The sequence below is a fragment of the Giraffa tippelskirchi genome, chromosome 8, assembly GCF_054371585.1.
Source record: "Giraffa tippelskirchi isolate mGirTip1 chromosome 8, T2T-mGirTip1v1.2.pri, whole genome shotgun sequence".
NCBI classification, from domain to species: domain Eukaryota; kingdom Metazoa; phylum Chordata; class Mammalia; order Artiodactyla; family Giraffidae; genus Giraffa; species Giraffa tippelskirchi.
In genome coordinates this window covers 74,152,400-74,173,523 of record NC_137282.1, presented here as the reverse complement: position 1 = coordinate 74,173,523, position 21,124 = coordinate 74,152,400, and the positions used below count along the sequence as shown (strand labels likewise).

At 41.8% G+C, this 21,124-nt stretch overlaps 1 long non-coding RNA gene across 1 annotated transcript; it reads left to right on the top strand.

Moving 5' to 3' along the window:
* Positions 1–8,067: 8,067 nt before the first annotated feature.
* On the top strand, positions 8,068–13,095 carry LOC145516297 (uncharacterized). Its single transcript, XR_014061280.1, has 3 exons — positions 8,068–8,184; positions 9,934–10,043; positions 12,387–13,095. It is a non-coding gene; the product is annotated as an uncharacterized LOC145516297 (long non-coding RNA).
* Positions 13,096–21,124: the final 8,029 nt, after the last annotated feature.

The following is a 21,124-nucleotide window of genomic DNA, read 5'->3' as shown; positions in this document are numbered from 1 at the left end:
TGCACGACTCATTTTCATACTTATAGATGTAAAGTACTCCCATTTAATTAGAACTGTTTTATTCTCCTAACAATTGGTACTTGCCTTATTGTGAAGGAGATTCATTTATTATGAAAGGAAATTCACATCCAATTTTAATAGGACTATAGCTTTTGCATTATCTTAAGTCCAGATCTATTATTTAAAAATTTTTAAAGAGATTTTCCTTGGAGAAGGAAATGGCAACCCACTCCAGTATTCTTGCCTGGAGAATCCCATGGACGAAGGAGCCTGGTAGGCTACAGTCCACGGGGTCGGAAAGAGTCGGACACGACTAAGCGACTTCACTTTCACTTTCACTTTGGATTCTGTTCAGTTAAAAAAAAAAAAGAGAGATTTTCCTGTGTGTATATAGGAAAGTGACACAGTCCTATGGTTGGGCTCCATTTCCATAGTGAAGACTCTGTGCGGGTTATTCATCACAGGCAGATTTTTTAAAAATCAATGTATTTTTTTCAAAGTTCTTATTTATTTGTGATCCCAAATGAAATTCTTGCTTCTTTAGTATGAACTAAGTCTTCTATTTAAATTCTGCAGGCTTATGTAGCCAACAGCTACTAAATAATTAGTGATTGCTGATGATAAAGAACTAAGCCATCTTGGTTAACTGTCATCTCATATCAATCATTACCCCATTTTTATCAGATATAAAAAATTAACTGATTTCAAATTTAGGCATGAAAAAATGTATAGTTCACTTCAAGAAAAGGAAAGGAATGTATTTAGCCATCTAGGCATTCATATATTAATGCTATATCTATTATTCACCTGTATTCCTATGGTAAAATAAATACAAAAGCAAACAAGCTTCCCTCTTTCCCTTATCTTCAGGCTTTAACTACTTTTTCTAAATGCCAGAGATAGAATCAGTTCCTGTAGTCTTAGAAAACTTACAATTTCTTATTCCTGTATTTTTGTTCTCACTGCTTGGGTTTTCTGTTTTTCAGTTAATGTTTTGTGAAGGTCTGTCTCTTATCCATCAAAGTTGGGATCTATGCCATCATTTTGAAGACTCACCCACTCTACCTTTAAAAATGGGTATGTTTTGTCTCAAAATATTTGGAGGAATTTTGTCCGAAACATCCTGCTCACCAATGTATAGTTTGGTGTTGGAACCACTTATGCATGAGTTTCTCACCTTCTTGATAATAAATGACTAACAAGAGACTGTCTTACATATGCATTTGATGTCAAGTATGAAGTTGCTTTTAAAAAGAGAGAAAATAGTGAAGAAATGTGCTTCTCCATTATGAGTGGAGCCAGTAGTATGATCCTCACAGAGTAAAAGACACTGAAATGTTTTCTAAATTATCAAATAATGATTCATGTGATTCATCGTAGTTTTAACAAAATGAATGTTGTGGCATTATACTTAAAAACCCATTAGTTTATATAACTATTAATAAAAGTTAAATATTATCAAATGCCAATTATATCAATATGTCTTGTTAACATAGAAAATTTTCACTAAATGTGGTTACAGCATTGCTTTTCATGAAAACTGTATTTCAAAAATCAAATAATCTGTGTGACAGGTGACTCTCAGGTAACCAGAGTTTACCTCACAAATGCACTCTGCTGTGTGAAAGCTAATGAACAAATACAGTGAGTAATGCTGAAACGCCGACCTGTCCAGGTAGCTTGATTCTCTGTGAGAAGTCTGCACCAGTGTCCACTCCAAATCTGAGAAAACAGAGTAAGCGCTGCCTGCACCAGTCAGCTGGATTTCTGCCACTACAGTAATGTGACATAAACTTATTTTCCCAGCTGATGTGAAGTGACAGGCAGTTAGCTCCCATCACTCATTCTGGGGCTGGCATGCTGTGATTCTAGAAGCAGAGGACGATGACTGAAGGGTTCATTTGTGCTCAACCAGGAACAGAGCCTTTTCATACTGTTCAGGGGGTTCTCAAGGCACGAACTCCAGGAGATGGTGAAGGACAAGGAAGCCTGGCATGCTGCGGTCCATGAGGTCGCAAAGAGTTGGGCACAACTGAGCGACGGAACAACAACAAAGGAACAGAGCGTCACGAGGCATCAGGTTCCACAGACAGCAGCGGGCCTCATCAGCACGGACTCTCATCACGCAGGCGTCCTGTGGCCCAGTGGGGACTTGATGGACGGCATGGACGTGCATGTCAGCCGCAGCAGGTGCAGAGAACATGGCATGTCTTGGTCTGGTTTTCAAGAGCGCTAAGTCCTAGAAAGAAACCAGCCTTTCTAAAGGGGATACATCTCACTTTTTGTTGAAAAATATAAAATATAAATTATAGTTTCTATAGCTACTCTGAGAATATTGATTAGGAAGCTCTTTTTCAAAAACTTACCTTTCACTATAAAACGGCAACAGTGACATCCAGTGTTTAGTAGAACTAACAGCAGGTTGTCCCCAAGGACAGTGACAGATTCTAGCGATCTAACTTAAATGAAGGCGCCTGCACTTCCTTTTCTGTAGGGATCAGGCACACGGGAACGTGCTAACTGTCCGCCGTGGCCTGCCTGCCGGGCTGACGGTCACACCTCCCACAGGCAGGCATGCAGGTGGCGCTGGTCGGATGGTGTTCTACCTGAGAACACGGGCTTTCATCATTGATGATGGAGTCTGTTGAATCCAGTGCGCATCCGTTTTCTCTGTTTCCCTTATTTCTGCATCTTACGTTTCATGACTCTGAGAACAAAGGAATTGCGGCAGAGAGAGCAGTTTTGTGGGCTCCCACGGGGCTGACTGGCTGTGGTCCATTTCATTCCCTACAGTTCTGCCTGGCTCTTCAGAGTCAAGATGGGTCACCCAGCACTTCCTCTGCATGGAGAAGGAACATTAATTCTTATTCTGTGTGGATGATTCCAGATCTCAGTCCTCCTTGCTGTACCTGCTGAAGCTCTGTCACCCCCGCCCCTGACTCCGGGAACAGAGGGGTGTCTCCCCTTAAGGACACCTCCTGACCCGACACAGAACTACGCATAGCAGACACACGCCAGCCCAGCTTTGCTTGGTACTGCATTCTCATTAGGATGCATCCCAGGGTTTTAGATTGGTATGTGAGGTTTTCTAATATCTAATCCCAATTCATTTCTCCAGTTTTCAAATTTTGTGTATGCACATGACCCTCTCTTTTCACCATTTCTCCTAAATGCCAACAATACACATGGATGCCCTGAATAAATTATGTTCCAGCAAATCACCAGCCTCCTGTCCATCCCACTGCCTCCTGGTGGGGTCACTTCACACTATTTCCCTATCCTTCAATTCTCCGTGCTTTAGTTTCACTTTTGTAAATTGGCGTAAGTAGTTTATTACCAGACATTTCCCATGAAGTTGATATAAAGGAAAAGCCAGAAAAATATCCAAATGAATTAATCATATTGCTGTTACTCAGTCACTAAGTTATTTCTGACTCTTTGCGACTCCATGGACCACAGCATGCTAAGCTTCCCTGTCCTTCACTATCTCCCAGAATTTGATCAAATACATGTCCATTGAGTCAGTGATGCCATCCAACCATCTCATCCTCTGTTGCCCCCTTCTCCTCCTCCCCTCCATCTTTCCTAGCATCACAGTCTTTTCCAATGAGTCGGTTCTTCGCATCAGGTGGCGAAAGTACTGGAGCTCCAGCAACAATCCTTCCAGTGAAAATTCAGGGCTGATTTCCTTTAGGATTGGTTGAATTAGTCATACAAGGGTCAAATAAAATGAATATTTAATAATATGTGATTTGTTTTATCAAAAGTGCCACAATTTGGGGGTTGTGTAAAAAAAGTCAGTTGGATAGCTGAGAGTGCTTTTTAATGTATTTTAAAAACAGTCCTTTAACTTTGTAACTTAGAGACAATTATAGACGCACAGGGAGTTTAGACAGTGGAGTGTGGTGCTCTGCACACCACAGCTGATGTCCCTCCAGGAGTACATACGTTATCCACACTAGGCAGGCGCCTGGGCACAACACGTGTGCGGAGTTCCACGATGTTTCATCACATGCATGAACCACCAATGCACTCAACGTACAGAACTATTCCACGTTCACAAGATTCCTCTCCTGCTGTCCCTTCAGGCCTATCTTCCTCAGCAACTCCAAATCCTAGAAACCACTCAATTGTCTCCATCTCCATCATTTTGTTACTTCAAGAATGTGATTTGAATGGCATCATTGAGTGTGAGACCTTTCACTTTACACTAAGCTTAATGCCCTGAGACCCGCCCAAATAGCACCTTGTAACAGTTTGTTTATCGCCGAGTGGCATTCAGTGGTGTGAGCCTAAGACCGTCTTATTAACCATTCATTTATTTTTGACGTTCTCAGTTTTTGGCTGTTAAAGTTGCTTTGAGATTTTTCTGTGGACCATAGTTTTCATTTCTCTTGGGACACACACCAGAAAGGGCAATGGCCTGGTCCCAAGGGAAAGTGAAAGTCGCTCAGTCACGCCCGACTCTTTGTGACCCCCTGGACTATACAGTCCATGGAATTCTCCAGGCCAGAATACTGGAGTGGGTAGCCTTTCCCTTCTCCAGGGGATCTTCCCAACCCAGGGATCGAACCCAGGTCTCCAGTATTGCAGGCAGATTCTTTACCAGCTGAGCTATCAGGGAAGCCCAGCCCCATGGGAAGTGCATATTTATTATTTTTAAGAAACTGGTCATGGCTTTCCCGTGGTGGCCCTACCATTTCAAGCGGGGCAGATCTCATTTCCTGGCTTCCCCAGCACACTTGTTCTTGCGCTGGCTTTACCCTCCACGTCCCAGCAGGTGTAGAGAAACAGTGCGCCCTTGCCCTGGTCTGTGCGTTTCCGAGACAGCTGTCCACACTGAGCATCTTCTTAGGTGCCGACCTGCCGTGCGTCCATCCTCTTCAGCACAACATTCTTTCTGCCACCTTTCTGTTGGGACTTTGCTTTTTCCCATTGAGTTTTGAGGCATGTTTATACATTCAAGAGGGAAGTCCTTTGTCTTGTATGTGGTTTGCAAATATTTTCTCAGTCTCTGCCTTGTCTTTATTCCCCTCCTATTCAAAGAGTCTTTTGCAGAGCATTTTTGCATTTTCTTTAAATGTTGATTGCATTATCTCATGGGTTTGTTTTCTCTACCTTATTTTCTGTTTTCTTATTCTTGCCTGCCTCTGGGTTTCTTGAACATCTTTTTAGATTTTCATTTTCATTTGTCTATGATGTATTTGAGTCTATGTCTGTATAGCTTTTCAGTAGTTGCTCCAAATGCTACATTATACACACAAAGCTTATCACCATCTATCAGGTCACTTTCCACCAGTGTGAATAAAATATAGAGACATTATTTCTCTTTATTCCCCTTTACCTTTCCTCATTTCAATACAATTATCTTAAATATTTCCTCTAAACACATTAAGAATCACATAGACAGTACTATTATTTTTGCTTCAAATATTAAAAATAATTTAGTAACCTCTAGATGTGATATAATAACTATTAATAAAAGTTATACTTAAATTTATCAGAATGTCAATTATATTGGTATATCTTGCTAACATGGACTACTGGCACTAAATCTGGTTAGAAATTCACTTTTCATGAAGACTGCATTTTAAGAATCAAATAGTCTATCTCACAGGTGACTATCAGGATATCATAGGATTAAAAGTTCTAAATATATATGCATCTAAAATGGTACTTCAAATAAGTAAAAATTTATAAAACTAAAAAGAAAAAAGGACAAATTCACAAAAATAGTTGGAGAGTTAAAAAAAACTTCTGTTCCAGTAACTGAGTAGAAGGGGTAAATAAAAAATGACAATACTTTCAACCAACTTGGTCTTTTTGAATTTTACAGAATACTACAAACAACTGTACAATGAATTTTTATTCCAAGGGTTCATGGAATATTAACTTTATAGTGAGTCATTTAACAACTCAATGAATTTTGAAGTGCAGAATTTGCAAAAAATAATCTCTTCTCATGGTGAATTACTTTAGAAATAAATTACAATGTTTTATTAAGAAATGAAGCAATAAACTTTAGAATAATCCACCAACCAAAGAAGAATTTGTGAGGAGATATAAAATATTTTGATCCCAACAGTAAACACAACCTATGAAAATGCTGGGATGTAGGTAAAGCAGATTTAGGAAAAAAAACAAACAAACAGAGCTTTAAATGCCTCCTTAAGGAAGAAGAAGGATGTAAAATGAACAAACTAAGCTTCCAACTGAAGAAACTAAAAAGTAAGCAAATTAAATCCAAAAGGCAGGAGAAGGAGATGACAGGATGATATGGTGGGATGGCATCACCGAATCAACAGACATGAGTTTGAGCAAGTTTTAGGAGCTGATGATGGACAGGGAAACCTGGCGTGCTGCAGTCCATGGGGTTGAAAACAATCAGACATGACTGAGCGACTGAACTGAAGTCCAAAAACATGGAAGAAAAAAGTAATATAAAATCAGAAATCAATACAATGGGAAAAAGAAGTTTTTAAAAATAGTTTAGAATCCATTAAGTACTGAAAATATGTGAATTTGATTAACTCCCAGGAACCCTGATCAAGACAAGTACAAAACGCAAATTATAAACATCAGAAAATAAAAAAGCAGATTTCCAGAAATCACATAGCTTTAAACAACAACAGGATGATACCATAAAAATTATGATAATAAACTAGGAAAATTTAGATGAAATGGGTAATATCCTTGAAAACAATAATTTACCAAAAGTGATTGAAGAAGGAATAGAAAAACTGAATATCTCTACCTATTAAAGCAACTGAAATCATAGTCACAAAAACTTTTCACAATAGTCTAAACTCAAATGGCTTCCTTGGTAGGTTCTATCAAAAAAATATTTGTTAGAAATAATACCAAATATTGTTAAATGTTAAAAAAACAGCACTCCCCAACTAGTTGTATGAGACTAGGATAATCCTAATATCAAAACTGACATGGGTATTACAAGAAACAATTCACAAATACATGAGCAATAATTCATACAAAAATATTAGCACATTGAATGTAGTTCTGTATAAAAGGGTGACACATCACCAGCAGGTGAGTTTTGACCAAGAAACAAAGTTTTTATAGCACTGAAAATTATCAACAAAATTAACACGACAGGATCTGGTCATTCAGCTGGATGCCTTTTACTGTGCTTTTTAAACTCAGTACCTTATTGTCACATCTTATGCATAGTCAGAACAGCCTTTACAGAAAGAAACTCTCAAGTGCTAATAATTAGTTGGAGAAACACTCCTCAAAGGAGAATTTGTGTACAAATGGGATTAAACTGTTCCCCAAACTCATTATGGAACGTGGATGTATCTTGTAACTTTTTTACTTAATTACTGGAATCTCCGGGACCCCTCTCCCCTTTAAATGGTCCCCAGGCCCCAAATCAGGCCTCCCCATCAGCTTCCTGTCAGGAACGGATCCCATCAACCTGCGGGTGCGGTTCCTCATTTGGCCACCAGGTGGCACTGCCTAAATGGGCAATTTTGTTCAGGGTTTTGCCCGATTTCTTGAGTCCAGATTCTTAACTGTGGCTATGAACTGCATCTTCAAGACAGGTGATCCCACTCCTGTAATGGTAAGTTTTGCCAAGCAACCACCCCATCTAGGATCCAAAATGTAAAGATCCTCTAGGATGAGCTCTTTAATTTCACAAGCCAGCAGTGCTCGGAGGGGACCTGGTCCAGCCTCGTCCTTTCCTTCACCTGATGGTTACTCTAGTTCATACGACAGCCGAGACTGACTGTCCCCACCGGGACAGCCAACGACACCCGAGGCGGGTAAGCTCTTCTCATAACCGTCACAATGAGACTCTGTTGACTAAGGTCAGGTCAGGCTGCGCTGCCCCAGGACGTTCACCAGGGATGTGCGTGCTCGGGGGAGGCCCCCCCCCCCACAGCGTTAAACCAGAAGTCAGCGTCAGCCCCCCAAGGTGAGGCTCCCCCTTCACACCCAGGAGGCGCTCCACCAGCTGCTTTCCTGACAGGACACACATGCTGCTGGCCCTCCCCCTCCCCCCACCGGGAGCACAGAGTTCCATAGCACCCATGTTTCCATGGAAACAGATCAGGAAGTGGTGCCACTGGATACACCCTTTTGGAGGTGTTGATATGAAGCCAGAAGACGTGATGTGACCCATCTATGTTATGGGATTAAACCAAGACCAGCCAAAGACAGCAGGCAAAGGCCCTTTACCCAGAGGCTGCGGGGGCCATGGCATTGCCACAGCAGGCAGAGGCGTGGGAACGTGCTCCCAGTGAGGCAGAGCAGGGCTCCTGGTGTCTGGGGGGGCTCCAGTGGAGGTGAAGGGTAAGGAAGGCTACTGGTATCTGAGAGCCTCAATGGAAGCTGGTGGTGGGCAGCTGCAGTGGGTTGATAGAAAGACTTCCTCAGGACTAGGGTCTGGCTATTCCTCAGGGGAAGGGACACAGATTCAGGCCAGCAGTCAGGATGATCCAGTCCTGGCCACTGGGTCCACTGTCATGGGGGTAAAGCCTAGCTTAAAGGATTTTGAGCATTACTTTGCTAGCATGCGAATGGAGTGCAATTGTGAGGTAGTTTGAGCATTCTTTGGCATAGCCCTTCTTTGGGATTGGAATGAAAACTTACCTTTTCCAGGTCTGTGGCCACTGCTGAGTTTTCCAAATTTGCTGGCATATTGAGTGCAGCACTTTAATAGCATCATCTTTTAGGATTTGAAATAACTCAGCTGGAATTCCATTACCTCCACTAGCTTTATTTGTAGCAATGCTTCCTAAGGCCGACTTGACTTCACATTCCAGGATGTCTGACCCTAGGTGAGAGAGCACACCATCGTGGTTACCTGGATAATTAAGATCTTTTTTGTACAGTTCTCCTGTGTATTCTTGCCACCTCTTCTTAATTTCTTCTTCTGTTAGGTCTATATTGTTTCTGTCCTTTATTATGCCTATCTCTGCATGATATGTTCCCTTGGTATCTCTCATTTTCTTGAAGAGATCTCTAGTCTTTCCCATTCTATTGTTTTCCTCTATTTCTTTGCATTGTTCACTTAAAAAGATTTGAAATCACTTAAATAAGACTTGCAAAAGGAAGCTATTCAGACAAGTGTCTCAATTAGGAATGTTAGGGCTGAGGTTAACTCTCTTTAAAGCCATTAGTCCCCAAAATGCCATTTATGTGATATCTGTGCTGTCTCCAGATGCCACAGGAATTGAGCTTACCATATCTTTCTGTTATATGTACAGTTACCATCAAGATGAAGCCGAATGACATGGGGATATAAGGAGGATGGGCCAGCTGGTGGAACACTCTTTGCATACCATGGACAGCGCCCACTGACAGCCACCCCTGCCCCCCCAACCACATTTCCTAACGTCCTGAATTTTACTATTGATATTTTTCTTCATGGATGAGTTTTGTCGATATTTTTGGCACATATTAGCTATCCTTTCTTTGTTCCTCAATTTATGTGTTTTCAGTTTTAGTTATATTTATGAGTTTATGGTTTGTGGCTTATAGCTGTGACAGTTTTGTAAGCCTTTTGAGGTCAAACACTATGTCATGTGCCTCTCAATTTCTCTTATGGCTCCCCTAGCAGTGATGACTTATCTCACAGGAAATGTTCCGTAAACATCCTCTGGTTGATTAGCACCGAAGACAACAACTCTCTCAGGATCCATATAAAACTCTCTTGATCAATCAGTCAGTAATTTCCACTATCTTCTGCAAGCACAAACTTAGCAATATTGATGCAAGTCACCTTCTCCTTCTAAACAAGAGAACACTAAAATGAAAATTTTTCTGCAAAGGAGTTGTGCTTCAAGGACCTGATGGAGATAGTTTTAGGAATGCCAGTAACAGATAAGTAAATAATTTGATCATTGAATTTGGCAACTAGAAGAGAACCGATAATGAAATGTTTACTTTTCTTGTGATTTTAACATTTAGTTTCAACTCTTATGGCATGGATTTAAAATTAAATATGTGAGTGATCCTTCACGTCTTTATGAGAAGCGATTGCAATCTGACTGGAAATGGAAGGGGACAGAGTAAGACAGGTAGGTTGTCAAAGACAGGCTCTCTCATCCTGTCCTCACTGAGCACCATGACAGCCGGAGTTCTAAAGTGGCCGGCAGACAAATCTGCTAGGAGATTTTGAAAAGATCCTGCCTAGAGAAAAAATTGTTCAATGACATGAGACTGCTCTTCAAGGAACCTCTCAAAGCACCATAGATATGCCATCAACTTTCTTAGTTTTTAGAGTCACAAATGCAGTATAACTTACTCAAGGTGGAACTTTGGAAACAACCAGAAAATCACATGGGAATATTTGATATTCACATCTCTTCAGAAAATAGTCTCGATCAGGTATCAACATATTGACTATTTCTAACACATACTTTTTTAATTGGAGTATAATTGCTTTGCAATGTTGTGTTTCCACTGTACGATGAAATGAACCAGCTATGTGTATACATACACCCTCTCCCTTGTGGACCTCTCACCTACCCCTGCATTCCACTCCTTTAGGTCATCACAGAGCACCAGCCTGAACTGCCTGTGCTGTATAGTACATTCCCACTAGCTACTATTTTACACATGATAGTGTATATATGTCAATCCTAATATCCCTATTAAAAAAAATCAACCAACCCAACAAAAAATGGGCAGAAGACCTAAACAGACATTTATCCGAAGAAGATATACAGATGGCCCAGAGGCACATGAAAAGATGCTCAACGTCACTAATTATTAGAGAAATGCAAATCAAAACTACAATGAGGTATCACCTCACACCAGTCAGAATGGCCATCACCAAAAAAATATACAAACAATAAACGCTGTAGAGAGTGTGGAGAGAAGGGAGCCCTCTTACATGTTGGTGGGAATGTAAACTGATATAGCCACTGTGAAGAACAGTATGGACATTCCCTAAAAAACTAAAAATAAAGCCACCACATGACCCAGCAATCCCACTCCTGGGCATACACCCATGACACATGTACCCCAATGTTCACAGCAGCACCATTTACAATAGCAAGGACATGGAATCACCTTAAATGCCCGACAACAGACAGGCATTATAACAGAGTGCATTATAAATTAGATGTAGTACAAATCCCAATGCAATATTACATAGCCATAAAAAGGAAGGAAACTGTGTCATTTTTAGAGATGTGGATGGACCAAGAGTCTGTCATACAGAGTGAAGTAAGTCAGAAAGAGAAAAACAGATATCCCACATTAACACATGTATGTGGAATCTAGAAGAATGGTATAGATGAACCAATGTGCAGGGCAAGAATACAGATGCACACACATACACACTTAATTCAATTTTTCTCACAAGTTCAAATGTGCTCTTTTTTTTTCCACTTAATTCTGCCCTCAGAATTGTAACTCAGTTGTTTCAGCTGGAACAGACATTATTTTCTCATTATCAAGACTCCTCTCTGTACAAACATAGAAACAGGGTATGGACAGGTATCAGTAAGACCAAGATGGTGCGCGGTGAGGCAGATGATACCCCCACAGTCAGAACCTGAAGGGACCTCTCAGTCTTTCTGTAACTCACAAGCCGGTCCACCTCCCCAGCCTCCCATAAAGCCTGCCACCCACATGGTGTTCTGCAGCCAGCATTCCATAAATGCTGAGTGCATTATAAGAGGGTAGGGAATTTCACCACAGGCATACCATACCATGGAGACTTGAATTCGAGATCCCCACAATAAAGTGAGTCAAGTGAATTTTTGGTTTCCCAGTGCATAAAAAGTTAGGTTTATACTATAGTCTAGTAAGTGTGCAATAACATTATATCTAACCAATGCATATGCCCTAATCAAAAGTACTTTGTTAATAAAAAGGTTAACCATTTTACAACGTAGAGTTGCCACAAAACTTAAATTTGTAAAAAACACAAATATCTGCAGAGACCATTGAAATAAGGTGCACCTGCATTTGCCTGCCTGCTCTGTGCCTGGCATTCTGTGTTGATACCTAACTTGGTATCAGGAGCAACAATAAAGTGTCCAGAACTGAATCCAAGCGGAGGTGAGCTCACGACTCCTTTCAGGACCACAGATGAAGTACAGACAGGCCCTCTGCCAAACCCCAAACACATGCCCCAGCAGGCTCCACAGTCTGGAGGACACGTCAGCACACTTTACAGTAATAGAAGGGCCGGCCCACGGGCAGACTGACCCAGAGCCACAGTCCCCACGCATCCTGGTCCCAGGACCTCTCGCAGAAGTAAGTCACTGAGGATCCAAAGCACTTTGTATTATGTGTGTTAAACCCACTTAGTTTTACCATATTAGGAATTAAAACGGAGAGCTTTTAGAATACCCTTTAACGATGAAAAATCAATTGTAAACATAAATAATTCATTTTTATGAAAACAGCAGCTCTGCAAAGCACAGACACAGTGCGCAGTGGCGATGTGACAGAGGGAAGGGTCACACTGTTCCAAGGCGTCTTCTGTTCCAGCCCTTATGACAGGAGGACGCGGCCGCGGACCCACCGGGTCTCCTTAAAGAAAGCGAGTGAAGCCTGTCTGAACCCTCCTTCCAGCGGCTGCCAGCGCAGCCGGTGGGCTCAGCACCCTCTCCCCGTGGGACCCAGCATCAACCTGTGGGCGGTGGCGAACGCGACAGCAGGCACTGAACAACAGCCAAAGCGTCACCAGCACTGCCCCAAGGGCTCCCAACAACAACCAAAGCGTCACCAGCACTGCCCCAAGGGCTCCCACACACGTTCACGTCTTTGGCTCCACAGAGGTCCGTGACTCACATAGTGTGAGTCCTCTTCACAGGGAGGGGGCGCTGCACAGGGGCTAAACAACCACCTCTGGTCGCACAGGAAGTGGGGGTGGATCGTGGGTTTGAGCAAGGAAATCTGTCTCCTAATTCTTTGTTCTAAAATCCGCATCGGGAGGAAACACGCAGGAAGCACATGCCCAATTTTCACTCGTAAGTTGTTCCTCGTATTTATTACAAATGAGATCTGGAAATTCATTCCAAGAAGAAAGAAGAGGTGTAATGTAATTTGTATGAAATAATAAGATACACTATAAAATACATTTCACTAATAAAGACAATATTGAAAAAGAAACAGTATCTTTTGGTAAACATCAAAACCCCTTCCAATATTTCTTTCAAGAAAAACATATACCAAAAAAGACAAAGAAAGAAGACATTACAAACACTATAATTTTCAGCAAAAACTTGTTTTATTATTTTACTAATCACAAATATAAAATCTCCAAGTAATGATATGACCTATTATATCACAATAAAATAGCAAGAACAGCATTTCTTGAAGTGGGTTTCTGAGATTTGCTATCAACATAATACTTTATATATGTTTTTATGAGCCAACAACCATAAAACTTTCATAATATCTTTATCCTCTCTCTTTTCCTAATTTTTTTGTTTGTTAAAATTATGATGAAATAGTTTCAGATATTTTTTCCCTTTACACATTTGAATTGGTTTGAAATGTGGAAATTGAGGAATACATATTTGGGCTTATTTTGATTTCCAAATATGACCAGAAAGAAAGGTAACAGGCTTACTCTATCATTTCCTTCAGCAATTCTTTTCTGATTTAAGCCAACATTTAAAAAGAGTTGAACACATATTCATCTATTAAGGACCTTCACATTAGTGTCCAATCTCTTCTGATAAATATATGTTTAAATTGCATATTTTAGCAGATGAAAAATCTTTTCATCGCCATCCCCACGTAAATAGGGTCATCTTTTCCCCAGTGGCTCCTGCAGCAAAACCCATCCTGCACCACAGGCCTCCTGCAGTTGAAAGATGCTCTGGTGGGAAGCCAGTCTCACAGGGACAGAGGCGCGACCAGCAGCTGTGTAGCGCGGGGTCACGCACACGCTGCGATGGGTGAGGCAGGCGCCCCATGGGCTGACTCGAGGACACGTGTGAAGACCAAGCTGTCAGAGTCATGTTTTCTTGGCATCACTATTCCCCCGTGCGCATGTGTGCTAAAGTCACTTCAGTCATATCCAACTCTTTGCAACCCCATGGGCTGTAGCCCGCCAGGCTCCTCTGTCCATGGGACTTCCCAGGCAAGAGTGCTAGAGTGGGTTGCCCTACCCTCCTCCATGGGATCTTCCCAACCCAGGGATTGAACCTGCATCTCTTACATCTCCTGCATTGGCATGCAGGTTCTTTACCAGAATTTCTGCCAAAGAGTCATAACTTTCAGAATATTCAGGCCAAAAGGACCGAATGCTTGAGCTTTGGGTACCAACAAAGCTTGAAAACCATCTATCGTTCCCAATGTACATTTCAGAAAAGCACCCAGTGGTCAGCATGGACAAAGTCAGACTCATGCTAAGCACAGTGAGGTCTCTCTCTTCCTATCTTGCTTTAGGTGGAATGGCAAGGACGGGAAGAGGGTGTGGACTGGAACTGAGAAGGGCCACAACATGTTTAGTGTTCACACTTCTATCTTAGTTCAGTCTTATGCAGTGTCCAGGATATTTGGTCACAGTATCGATTTTCCAATAATAGTAACTCACAGATCTTATGGAAAGAATTCAGATATTGTCACTTTTATCACTTTGGTGATTAACATTTAATTTTGATCCCTTCTCTCATGGAAAGTGGTGACGTTAGGACACCTACCAAGCACCTGATACATTATTACTGGAGTCAAACATTAAAGTTGAAGGAAAAATTGACAGCCACAAAACACATCCACTCATTCTGTATTCTCACGCACAACATCCTATTCACGTACTCAATGATTCACTATCGCTTTGAGTTGATGGGCTTCCCTGGTGGCTCACAGGGTAATGTGTCTGCCTGCAATGCAGGAGACCTACGTTCGATCCCCAGGTCAGGAAGATCCCCTGGAGAAGGAAATGATAACCCATTCCTGCACTCTTGCCTGGAAAATTCCATGGAGAGAGGAGCCTGGTGGGCTACAGTTAACGGGATCACAAAGAGTCACACATGACTGAACAACGTCACTTCTTCACTTTTGAGTTTATAATTATGATGCATCTGTGGGGATTTTTGTATTATATGTGTATATAATGTGTGGGTCTGTTCAGTGAAAGAAAAACAAGGAGAAAGCCACATTATGAACTAAAGACACTGCACAGGCGCACGCACACAATCAGACAGACACAGAGCTCTGGCTTGTGGTAAATACATGCCCGCTGAGAACAAAGAGAAAATCCAGAGTCTACAAAAACAAAAACCTTCTTGGAAAGCAGTGATATCTCTTAGGGCAACCAGGTCTCAAGGGCCCAGGTCATAGATGAGAACTATACAGACGAGGGCTTACTGTTAAGACCTGCTGTTCTCACCAGCCTCTTGCTGAGTCAGGGCTCTGCAAAGAGAGGCTTCTAGGAAGAAACACGTCTGCAGAGCCTTGGGAAATCTCCTGGGCTGGAGAGGTAAGACTGGAGTTGGGAGTCCCTGGGCAGCAAGCACTCAGAGGCCCTGTCCAGGTGAGGAGGGAAGGCTGAGTTGTGGCTCTATGCCCCGCGGGGCAGTCTCAGGAAAGTGCTTAATACTTAGCTGAACTGAGCGGGTCCAAGGAGAGCTGGTATCGTGAAAAAGCTGGGAGCTCTGTGTCTGAGCGCAGGTGTGGGAGGGGGGTGCGTGGGGGCTCTTAACGCTGTGGCTCTGAGGGAGAATCCCAGTGTGTATCCCATCTGCGGATGAAGGCTGAAGAGCAGGAAACTGTGACTGACTATTGAGTCCAAAGTAATGTCAGCCTTATATTTTAAGGATTTAAATAAATACCCACAATATATCGCATATCACTAATGAGCTAATAAAAGAAAAAGTGTAAATTAAGAAATTAACTAATGCAAAAGAAGGACAGAAAAAGAAAATTTTAAACATGTGAGATAAACAGAAAAAATTAAAATCATAACTAGAAATCAAATATTCCAGTAACTGTATTAAATGCAAATGGTTCAACTATCCAGTTAAAAGACAAAGATTATCAAGTTGAATAAAAATACAGAAGTCAATATACGCTACTAACAAGGAAAATGCCTTAAATATGAGGACACAGTATGCTGAAAATAAAAGTATGAAAGATAGACCTAAAAAGAACCCTAAATGAAACAAAGCAAGGGTGTGTTAATAATATCAGACTGCAAGGCAAGAAACGCTTCTGAAGATTAAGAGGACATTTCAAGACAAGAAAATCAGCCCACCAGGAAGACAACACAATTTAAAATGTATCTACATATTGTACCATAACTTCAATATATGTGAAGCAAAGTTGAAAGACTAAAAGAGAAAAAAAAAAGGCAATCTACACAACTCTGTCAACAACCAATAAAACAAGCAAATTTTTAATACAGATAATCTGAAAACTACTAAGTTTTTGACCTAATTGATATTTTGCGTACATGTTCATCTACATACACGCTGGACCTGACGGCACCTGCTGAGCCCGAGCAGCAGGTTCCTGCCTCTGCACCGCCAGCCTCCTGCCTCTGCCAGCACCCCCAAAACTCCGCTGCGGTGACTGCTCAGCAGGGAGAGGCCTCAGGTCCCTCATATATTTTGACAAGGATATGACTGGCAATGAATAACAAGGTATTAGAAAACCTGAGTTCAAGAACTGAAATAAATTGAAGAAGTTGTTCCAAAAATATAACTCTTGGCTGCAGTATGGTCACTGGCCCCCCAGTGCTCCTCTAGTCCACTCAGTGGGTCAGACACGCTCCTGGGGTGCCCCGCACACAGTGTGTGGGGGGACCGGGCTGCTGTTCCCAGTTCTTCCTGCTCGCCCCGGCTCTCACGCACGTCCTCTGACATGTGACTGCATCATGCCCACTAGAGTAAAGAATGTTTCCCATCCCATTGACATCGGACTCTGCCACGTGACTTGCTTTGGTCAGTGGAAGTGGACAGAAGTTACGTGCTCGAGTTTCCCACTGAGGCCTTAAGAGGTACTGTGTATTTTTCTTACCTCTCCTGTGCTTCAGATCCCTCTGTTAAAAAGGCAGCTAGCTGTGGGTCACCGAAATGAATCTGCCTTGACTTCTGGAGCCAGGATTTGCCAATCAAGGTGAGCCCAGGAGTTATGTGTGACCTGAAGGTCCAACTAAGAAACACTTGTTTCTGTAAGGCATTGATACTTTAGATAGTCTGGAAGCAGCAAACACTTTATAATACAGCATTTCTATGCTCATAAAATTCAATGGGCTTCCTCTAGCCTGAAGCATGAAGATCATCAGAGTTATGTTCAGTGTTCTCTGTAATTCTACCCTATCTTCTACTCAATTTTATCTTTTTCAATTCCTTTCATTAACCTAGGCTTTTTACCAAGACTGCTCTAGAGTTTAGTCCATGAGCGATTACCACCTACAGTATCTTGACATGGCCAAGTCCGAGGTACACTTCCTTATAGCACATTCCATAAAAATCCATCTATTCCAGCAGACTATCTCCTTGATAGAGCTTTTTATTAAGAATTACTTTGTTGTAATCAAAATTCATATTTTTAAATCTACCAATACAAGGTTTTAGTATCACCATCTACCTCATAAAAGGCTGTCTTTAAATGCCTTTAAATTCACTGGTGACAGAAATTATACTCCTCTCACACTACAATATTTGATAGTACATCATCACAGTGTTTTACACAGGGTGGCACATTCATTAAACTGGACTGAATTACTGTGGCAAAATACTATGTAAAATATTTTGCAAAAATAAATAGGGAGGAGCAAAAATAGGGATGGTTACATAAACAATTAACCCTCCATAAATGTGACTTGTTCTAATTTTTCTCAGAACTAGTCATGAAGGGCATATGGAGGCTGGCCAGAACACAGCAATCCTCTGCTGTGACTGATAAAGTCCAAACCTGGAGCTGAGGAAGATGCAGAAGCAAGAGAACAGACTCATACTGAATGATTCCAGGTCACCGACAGCTACAAACTGAGTGTACAGGTGTAGCTGTTATCCACATACTTAATATCTGATCCCAAGGTGCAGATGCTGGGGCCACAAAAAACTCCCCAGCCCGCACCAACATGAAAAACACTTTTTTTTTATTTTGCCCCATTCACAGGATCTCAACATTCCTCTAATGTAATCCATTTTTGCTTTGTCGTTCAGCCCAGAGGTGGTAGGCTACATCTGAGGGAGGTTATTCTTTTCTTTCCTTGGGTGATTAGATTATCAGGTACTCTCAAGATCAGTTATTTCCACCATGAGTGCTGCTGGAAGCCAGGAAAGCACTGGTCAGGAGAGACCAGTGAGGACAAATGGAACCGCATGGAGACAAGACGGCGCATCAGACCCGCCAGGTCCCTGTGGGCTCAGCATTACGGCAGCCGCCGGCGTCCCCAGGACAACTCTGGAGGCTCACTATAGCCTCCTCTTTCCCTGAAGCTCCTGCCGGTTAATTTCTTCATGAACTTCAAGCCCAAAAGTCCAGCATTTTCAAAGACATGGAAATGACATATTTTCAGAGCTGGTGGTTCTTTCCATATATTTAAGCAATTATTTTGCGAATTAGAAGCAATGTAGGCAGAGATCATTCTGCCAAAAAACATTTCTTTCCTCTAGACACATTCATGTTTAACATTCAGAAAGATGTATGGTACTGGATTCTGCCCATGTAGGATTCATGAACCAGAGGGCAAAGCATGGTTGTCATCTTGCAGGAAACAATTCAGAAGTCCAAGGCTGTTCAACCACGCTGACACCGAGGAGACAGATTTGTACTGGATGGAAATACAGACTGGCATTACATTACCTGGGCTTCCCAGGTGGCTCAGTGGTAAAGAATCTTCTTGTCAATGCAGGAGGTGCAGGAGACGTGGGTTGGATCCCTGGGTTGGGAAGATCCTCTGAAGGAGGAAATAGTAACCCACTCCAGTATCCTTGCCTGGGAAAATTCCGTGGACAGAGGAGGCTGGTGGGCTGCAGTCCATGAAGTCACAGAGAGTCAGACATGACTGAACGACTGAGCACGCACACATTAGATTACCTCAGAGGATTCCAGTGACGCAGTATCAGTAGATCTCTACTTGCTCATGTTCTATCTCTTTGTCTTTGACATCAGTTACCTAAAGGCGGACAGAGCACCCTCACCCTCTCCCTGTGCTTTTAGGAGAATCATCTCTATTTCGCATTTAGTGGTCTTTTGCCTAACGTTTGGGAAGACCCAACCCAAGAGAACATACACTCATTTTCTTTTTTGTTCAAAATGCAGCCTCAGGATAATTTTGATAATCATGAAGAGATTTTCCCTGGCATCTGAATGCATGTACACACCTCTGAAACAACTGTTTTACTTCCGGTTCATCTGTAACCTTCTTTAGAATCACATATGCTTGCATATGTATTCCCATTTAACTCCCCATGTTTTGAGTCGCTGAGATCCTAACGCCGATCTGCACAGCACCAAGCATTAACGCAGGTCAAACATGTCAGGAGCCCAGAAAAGTCAGCCTTTATCTGTGACAGACACAAAGGTCTGAAACTTGAGATGGATACTTCCTCTGTGTCAAAAATAAGACGTGGAGACTGCCTCGCAGAGCTCACAATCTGCTACCTTTGGGCAATCGAATGATAGTCTTTTTTCTGGCAAATCTTTCATGGGTCCAGGAGTTTTCTTCGGCAAGAGGGCCATTTACCTTTTATTATCAATCATTGTGCATGGGTGCTAAGTCACTTCAGTCATGTCCAATTCTTCGCGACCCTTTCGACTACAGCCTGCCAGGTTCCTCTGGCTGTGGGATTCTCCAGACACAAATACTGTAGTGGGTTGCTATGCCCTCCTCCATGGGATCTTTCAAACCCACGGATGGAGTCTTAATGTCTCCTGCATTGGCAGGCAGCGTCTTCACCACTAGGGCCACCTGGGAAGCCCATCAATCATTACCAAAGATATTATAAATGATTATATTTTTCTAAACAATATTTAAACAGTTTCTTCATGGGGATGCTTTTATATCCTGGATTATGCTGTGTTTCAGGTGACACAGGAAGTTTTTCTAGCTATCCAAGTTGTGCTCCTGTATGTACATTTGTTTCAGGCAGCCATAATTACAGCTAAGTACATTGACGCTTTCTTGTGACCTCCATGGGATTTACTGTTGTCGGCTAAACTGCTTACATCTGTTTATGCCTACGCCACTATAAATCAATCCAAACAAAGCTCATTCTGCTAATACTCCCATCTGCCAACTCCCACTCACTGTTTACCAATAGTAAAGGCTCCCCATCAGTCTAATAATAAGTGAGTGAAACATTTTGTTTCTTTTCTCAGGCAGCAGGAAGCCATTCACCATGCTTGCTAGACTCTATTTAGCAAATAAATGTTTGGTGAAGGATTAACAGACTGGTGGGTCTCTAAAATCTGCAACTGAACAAATTTAATCAGCACGCCTACATTTTCGTTTTACTGATACTGTGCAATGCATTCAATATAAAAACTTCTTAATTGACTGACCAGGGACAAATCAATCAGGTTCTCATTTTGTTTTGCCATCTCTGGCAGATGGCTGACTGCAAAGACACAGAGGCAAGCCTCAGGTCATACCACACACAGAGCTGGAAGAAAGCATTAGCAAAGATCCCTGGGTGGCAATCACCTTGGGAAGGAAACTGGCTTGAGTATATAAACAAAGGCAGATCAATTAAGAATGTAAAGGTTTATGGTCATTGTGTAAGATGCTGAGGTCATTAGATACCCTAATCACACTGACCCCCAAGTCCCTGATGAGCTATCAGTGGTGTACCATTAATGGACAAAACCAAGCATTGATGTGTGTTGAAAAAGTAGAAATGTCACCCAAAATAATGGCTATACCTCCAAGGCTGAATTAAAGAGGCTTAGTTTTTTCAAAGATTAATAAAAAGTACATACAGTATATATCTGGTTCAAGTCCTGGAAGTGGATGGAAACATCGAAGCATATTTGAAGCTGTTGATTCTTATACTACTTTCCAAGTTGCTATAATAGTATCTAATCATTTTCATGTTACAAAGTAACCCTCAACTTATGATTACTATATAAGTTTAAAGACCCTCTGCTATCTATAGAGGACATCTTAATGTCACTAAATTCTACAACTACTGGCAAAGAAAAAAAATAAGTTGTAACTGACCTTGGAGCATAAGAA